At 37.7% G+C, this 7,739-nt stretch overlaps 1 pseudogene; it reads left to right on the top strand.

Moving 5' to 3' along the window:
• The first annotated feature begins 954 nt into the window (after positions 1 to 954).
• Positions 955 to 5,896, top strand: LOC129536131 (putative taste receptor type 2 member 33; annotated as a pseudogene).
• The last annotated feature ends 1,843 nt before the right edge of the window (positions 5,897 to 7,739 follow it).

The raw sequence follows: 7,739 nt of genomic DNA on the forward strand, positions 1-7,739 counted from the left end.
TGTAATCTGATTTTGTCATGACCCCCAGGTCTCTTAACAATCTTCACTCCTTTCATTCTCCTTTCTTTTCAGCCCTCTGATTGGATGCTACTGCTTTGTCTTTGAGTTCAGGGAGACTTTTTTCCTCTTGACTTGTCTGTTGAACTTTTCTATTAAACTTGTTTTAGATCAGTTATTATATTTTTCAGGTCTATGATTTCTGTTTGGTACTCTTTGTTATTTTTCTATTTTTAATAATACATTTATCTCCATACCCTTTTTCTCTCATCCCTCCCTCCTCACACCATGAGACTTGTGGGATCTTAATACCCTGACCAGGGATTGAACCTAGGCCCTCAGCAGTGGAAGCATGGAGTCCTAACCATTAGGCTGCAGGGGAATTCCCTGTTTGGTACCTTTTAATATTTTCTGTCTCTTTGCTGAAATTCTTATTTTGTTCATACACTGCTCTCCAGACCTCAGTGAGCATCTTTATGACCTTTATTTTGAACTCCCTATCTAGTAAATAAATCACTTATCTCCCTTTCATTATGATTGGTTTCTAGTGATTTATCTTGTTCTTTTGTTTGAAACACACTCCCCTATTTCGTTTTCCTTGACTGTTTTGGTCTTTACACATTAGACAAAACAGCCCTCTCCTAGTGTTGACTGACTTGTCTCATGTAGGAGATGAACCTTATCAGTCAGCCTGCACTGAGAACCTGCTGCTGCTGCTGCTAAGTCACTTCAGTCGTGTCCGACTCTGTGTGACCCCATAGACAGCAGCCCACCAGGCTCCCCCATCCCTGGGATTCTCCAGGCAAGAACACTGGAGTGGGTTGCCATTTCCTGCACTGAGAACCTAGTTGCTGCTTAAGGTTTTGTGATCATCCAAGCTGCTGTCTTTGTTCTCCATTACTACTAGTACACGAAGGTGTGTCAAGTCCTATCAATGTCCTCCCAAAGGCTTGGGAAATGCCCACTTACCTGGTCAGGCTCCCAGGTAAGTACTAACTGTCTTCCCCTTCAGCTCCCGATGCAGGCTAATTGGAAACCCAGCCTTTAGGTGCAGCTGAGAAAGTGAGTCGGACACAACTGAGCGACTGAACTGAACTGAACTGAGAAAGTGAGAACATTAAACAGTCTAGCCCATATCAGGGAGAAACTGTGAGCTGGGTGTTTTTGCTCACTCACACTGTGCTGAGCCAGAAGGAACTGTCCCTGGCAGTGCCTGTGGCCCAAGTATAACTGCCTGCTTGTTTTGTGTGGTCTTGAATGCTGAGCGCTCTTAGCTCTCAGAGCTATATCATTTGAGAGTCAAACCCTTGGGTAGCAGCTGCAGTGGTTCTGGTGCTAGATGTGTGGACATGCCTCTTCCAGGGAGAAGCTGGAGGTTTGGCTTTTCTATTGGAGTGATCTGGCTCCTGCTCTTCAGACTCTCCGGAGGATTGCAGTCAGCTTCCCGCCCCCACCCCCATACAGACTGATTTTAATCTGGAATCACAGGCAGCAGCTGGAAAAGTATGCATTCTAATTCCTTCCAGGAAAAACTGGAAGGTGGATATATTTGCCTACTCCCTCCTCACCAAACTTGGGGGATAGATTTCTGTGGAAAGTGCTTGAGCGCTGTTTGAAAATTGTGTATTTTTTTTTTTAATTTAATGTAATCCTATGTGAGTCATGAGTGTTGAGCCCTTTTGGTTATAAGAACTAGGTGATTTGAAGGACTAGTTTCTTGGGTAGCAGTTGCAGAAGTTGGGGTGCTAGATGTGTGGACAAACTCCTTCCAGGAAAAAGCTGGCAACTTGGTATTATTGCCTGAGCTGGGGGAGAATGCTGGGAAAGTGCCCACCAGCTCTTTTGGTCTCCAGGATGATTTCAGTGAGTACCTAGTTGTAGTCTGATCAAAAAAAAGCCAGACCCTCAGGCAGCAGCTGTCCCCAGTATGCAAACTCCTTGGCATTTTGCCTTTTCCCTCTGTGCCAAGGTTGACAGCATAGCTGTAAGAAATGCTTGCACACCCATTTAAGTTTTGCTTCTTTGTTTGCTTCAGTCCTCTGAGACTCCTGAATGCTGAACCCCATTGGATATCTGAGCTAGTTGATTTCAGGTCTTATCCTTTAGATGCTATCCCTCAGCTGTAAAAGTTGGTGCACAAAATGTGTAGACAAGTTCCTTCCAGGGAGAAGCTGGTGATTTGAACTTATTATTGAAGCAAGTCAGAAGGAGAATGCAGCGGAAGTGCCCACTGGCTCTTCTTAAAAATTATTTATTCATTTATATGTTAGTGAAATGAAGTTGATTTACAATGTTGTATTAGTATCTGATGTACAGCATAGCGATTCAATGATATATATATGTATCACTGAAGATATATATGTATGTATCACTGAAGATATATATATCCCTGAATATATATATCATTGAATATACATTGCTGAATATACATATTTTTTCATTTCTTTCCTCTTGTAACTTATTATAAAATATTGAATATAATTTCCTGTGCCATACTGTAGGTCCTTGTTGGTTATCTTTTTTTCATACAACATTAAAATTTATTTTAAATGTAATTTATTTTATCCAACATATTATCATTTCAACATATAATAAATATTTTTATTTTTTTAATCATTTTATTTTGCATTGAAATATACCTTATTAATAATGTTATGATAGTTTCAGGTGGGTTATCTATTTTATATATAGTAGCTTCTATGTGTACTCCCAACCTGCTTACTTATCCCTCCCTCCAACCCCTTTTCCCTTCAGTAACCTTAATTTTGTGTTCTATGCATGTGGATATATTTGTTTTGTAAATAAGTTCATTTGTATCTCTTCTTTTGGATTTCACATGTAAGTAATATCATATGATATTTGTATAATATATTGGCTGTGCACAAATTAGACCCAGAACCAAACTTGGCCAACATTCAGAATTGAAAATAAAAGCACAGATTCAGGAAGAAAAGAGAAACACAGAGTTGGTGAAAATCAAATTCTGCTGCTACTCAGGACATACTCAGAGCCTGGAAGAGATATGCTTGGGCTTGCATAGCTCACAACAGGCTTTTCTGGGGCCACATAGTTTAGTTGGTTGACTCTAACAAGTGTGACGTGTGCCACATGTGTCCACTTGGGCATATGGGTATATTCTGACCGTGAAAAGAGTCAAAGTATAATTTTCAAAAAAGTAAAAAACACAAGTCTTCTCAAAATATAAAAGTACAATGTGTCAAAGATTTCTTTACATCAATGTGGAAAATAACAATGCTAAACTTGATGAAAGTGAAAGAGGAGAGTGAAAAAGTTGGCTTGAAGCTCAACATTCAGAAAACTAAGATCATGGCATCTGGTCCCATCACTTCATGGGAAATAGATGGAGAAACAGTGGAAACAGTGTCAGACTTTATTTTTTTAGGCTCCAAAATCACTGTGGATGGTGATTACATCAATGAAATTAAAAGATGCTTACTCCTTGGAAGGAAAGTTATGACCAACCTAGACAGCATATTAAAAAGCAGAGACATTACTTTGCCAACAAAGGTCCGTCTAGTCAAGGCTATGGTTTTTCCAGTGGTCATGCTTGGATATGAGAGTTGGACTGTGAAGAAAGCTGATCGCCGAAGAATTGATGCTTTTAAACTGTGGTGTTGGAGAAGACTCTTGAGAGTCCCTTGGACTGCAAGGAGATCCAACCAGTCCATTCTAAAGGAGATCAATCCTGGGTGTTCATTGGAAGGACTGATGCTAAAGCTGAAACTTCAATACTTCGGCCACCTCATGCGAAGAGTTGACTCACTGGAAAAGACTCTGATGCTAGGAAGGATTGGGGGTGGGAGGAGAAGGGGACGACAGAGAATGAGATGGCTGGATGGCATCACCGACTCGATGGACATGAGTTGGTGATGGACAGGGAGGCCTGGTGTGCTGTGATTCATGGGGTCACAAAGAGTCGGACACGACTGAACAACTGAACTAAACTGAACTGAGGATTGTAATGAGGCAAAGTGTTGTTTTAAAATTCAGTCCAAGATTGGAATCATGTGATGTAAAGAATCTGGGTTTTCCTTTCTAGCAATCTGGCTCCAAGATTCTCTGCTACACACAAATTATAGTATAAAAACTGGAACTGAATAAAATCCAAGGGAAGAAGATCATCTTAACATCTATTAACCTTTAAAATATTTAATAGTCTAATAACTAAACAGGGAAAATAAAACTGAACACTTATGCAGAGAGAAGCCTAGACTTTACAGTGGGAATTAAATGTACTTTTTAAGTTTCTGAGAAATATTTATAGAATTCTTGAACATTTTAAATTAAATAATTGATACTTAAATGTAAATAGACTCAGGAGAGAAATTTTATCAAAAGCCTAACCATGAGATATATGATAACTATTAATAATGGGATGAAAAGCCTGAATGAGAGAAAAGATTTTTTTAAAGGCAGATGGCCTCTCTGAGACTTATCTTCTATTTTGGAAGTTATAGGACAATAATAACTTGTATCCATGAAATATGGGTGTGTATGTCTGTGTGTACACTTATGAGCTTGTAAACAATAAACTATACATAAATGCTATTTATCAACAACTAGCCTTTAAAGAGTATTTAACTTATAAGCATTCCCAAAAAGCTTTCATATTTTGATAGAAAAAGATTGAATTCTTTCTACATAATTCTGACATTAAAGAAATTCATAATGGTGAAGATCTTAGTTATTACTAAGCTCCATCTAACAAAAAAGTCACTGTATATTCTATGTAGTCAGTTTTAAAATTTTACTATATGACAAGCAAAGCTGATGAACACAGATTATGGAGATGTGAAACAAGAAACAAATCGCAAAGCAGTGAAAGAGGATATGGTTTTATTTGCGTGTTAGCAAATGAGAATTCAACTTTAACTTCAACACGAATATGAATATTTCAGGTTACAGTAAGGTCATAAAGTGTGTAAATAGAAGTTAATTTGAGCTACCAGGGAATAACAGTGATTTTCATCATGTCAACATTGAGCTCTTCCATTAGCGTACCTCAAGCTTTCCTGCCTGACACTGGTCACAGAATTTAAAAGAAATAAGGACTTTACCGTATATCAAGAAAAATTAGCTCACATAGAGTCTGTGGTCAGAATATTAAAGAAATCTTAACCAGTGGTGTTGGACTTACCTGCTTTTCTACAGATGATAACTTTACTACATTTTTTCCATCCTAGTAATAGAATTTATTCTAAGAAATTTTGCCAGTGGTTTCATGTCACTGGTGAACTGCATTGACTGGTCAAGAGACAAAAAATCTCCTCAGCAGATGGGATTCTCACTGCTCTGGCAGTCTCCAGAATTGGTTTGCTCTGGGTAACATTAATAAATTGATATGTAAATGTGTTTAATCCCAGCTTTAGACAATTTAAAAGCAAGAATTATTATTATTGCTTGGATAATAAGCAACTATTTTGGCATCTGGCTTGCTGCTATCCTCAGCATATTTTATTTGCTCAAGATAGCCAATTCTCCAACATTATTTTTCTTTACCTAAAATGGAGAATTAAAAATGTTCTTCTTATTCACTTTGTCCTGCTTGGTTTTATTAATTCATAGTGTAAACATAAATAAGACTATCCAGACAAATGACTATGAAGGAAACATCACTCAGAAGACCCAGCTGAGGGATCTTTTAAACCTTTGAAATATGACTCTGTTCATGCTAGTAAACTTCACACCCTTTGCTATGTCCCTGACATCTTTTCTGCTGTTCATCTTTCCCTCATGGAAACATCTCAGGAAGATGCAGCTCAGTGGTAATGGACCCCAAGATCCCAGCACCAAGGTCCATATAAAAGCAGATGGATGTTCTATTCAGATGGATTTCTATTTGTCAGTTTTCTATTTGCCATATACTTCCTGGCTCTAATTTTCTGCTTGGAGTTCTAGTAGGAAGTGGAACAACTTAGTTATCATGGCATGCCAGGCTTTTGGAATCATATGTCTTTCACTTATCCTGATGGGGGAAAGTGGATGCTAAGACAATCCTTCCTGTCATTTCTGTGGCAGCTGAATTGATGGCTAAAAGAAAGGAAATAGGTAGGCATAATGTGTCTTCTAGCAGAAAACAGACTATGATCTTTATAAACTTTGTATGTGTGTGACTATAATTAATAATGACTTGGTACAAATAAGGAAGACTAAATTTACTACAGGTAGGTAAAACACTTAAATTCAAGTTGTATGAAAGGATACAGAAAAGGATGAAGAAAAATAACATGAAGGAGAAAATCTATAGCCAAGACCTGGGGTTAATGATGTTACACATTTCTGTATTAGGATTCTTATTAGGTAAATATATATACAGTCAGAAGTGAAGAGTCTTTTGACTTCACTAAGTCTTCATAGAGAAATTTCTATGACTCAAATGCTTTTTTCTTATGTGATTTATTTATTATTTTTTTTGCTTTTTTTTTTCAAAAACAATTTTAGGAATCTTTACTTAAAAACAAACTTATCTTAAAATGGAGTAACTTTGGTTTTACGAGCAGCAAGCAAAGTACAGAAGCAAAAATGCATTACAGGAGCATTAAGTTCTACATTAGGTCACAGCGTCTAATCTGAAATCACACCCATAATATCATTTTTCAGGATATCTGGGAAATAGTTATTTCCCAGGATGTCTGAACCATAGCTACTCTATTTTGACTTTTAATTTAAAAAAAAAAAAATTTTTTTTAATAGCCAAAGCAAATTTCACCATTAATGACGTCAGTGTTTTTCTAGGTATGAGAAGATGCAAGAATTGGAACTCATAAAACCTTTTTCTGAAAAGATCTGACTATCTGAAGGCCTGTTCTGCCAGTTTTGTTTTGTTTTTTTTTTCAGAGCACAGAGTGCCTCATTCCTGATTTTCACCCTGAACTTCTTTCAGGGGGTGTTGAAGGTCAGCAGCTTGCAATGGTCATGATGTAATCTTTGTAGAGGCAGCTGGCAAGGACCAACTTCCAGTCAGCAGGGTCCCTTCATAGCCACATATCTGACCATGTGACACCATTTCATGGCCATTGTGTCCTGCAGTGTTGGGAAGGCTCATTCCCAGGTCTAGGGAAGTAATGGGCCACTCAGTGTGCTAAATTGGACCAGGCCTTGCAAGTAGCAAAAGTCTCTGGACCACTGTCTTGCTAGCCTCTTGGTCCAGGAAAATATTTCCTCTTGTTGCTTTTTCCCATACCCAGAGTCACATTATTACAATTATTGATCTCATATGGAACTGTCAGTTCAGCATTATATCACAGGCTCAGTGAAACAAGTGACATAGAAAATAATATAGCCATAGCTAGCAGTTGTTAGTAAAATAAGAATTATAAGTCAAGTACTTTCATTAGATAAAGCCTGGTATACCCCCAAGTCACCTGACTTCATTCGTTAGATGATTATAGTCTGGTGTTAATCTCCTGGTTGTACATTATGGAGCATCCGACCTTTATCTGAAGATTGGTTACTGAGATAAGCCTTAGAAACTAACCTAGAGTGTCCTTTTTAATAACTTAATTAAATCTTTTAGCAGTATCACGTAACAAGGAACTGTCTCAGCAGTGAGTCTTAGTAAACACTAGACATTAACAAAACTAGAAACTTAATTTAACAATTTACAAAACTTAATATTCTGTGATTTTTCATTATGGAGGCCCTGTAGCCAGGGAGGCTTTAACCCATTAAATAAAAAATGAGGTTTGTCAAGGAGCTGGGAAAAGCCAAGCAGCCATCTT

The sequence above is a fragment of the Moschus berezovskii genome, chromosome 6, assembly GCF_049115385.1.
Source record: "Moschus berezovskii isolate FMDL1 chromosome 6, NW_MosBer_1.0, whole genome shotgun sequence".
Classification (NCBI taxonomy): domain Eukaryota; kingdom Metazoa; phylum Chordata; class Mammalia; order Artiodactyla; family Moschidae; genus Moschus; species Moschus berezovskii.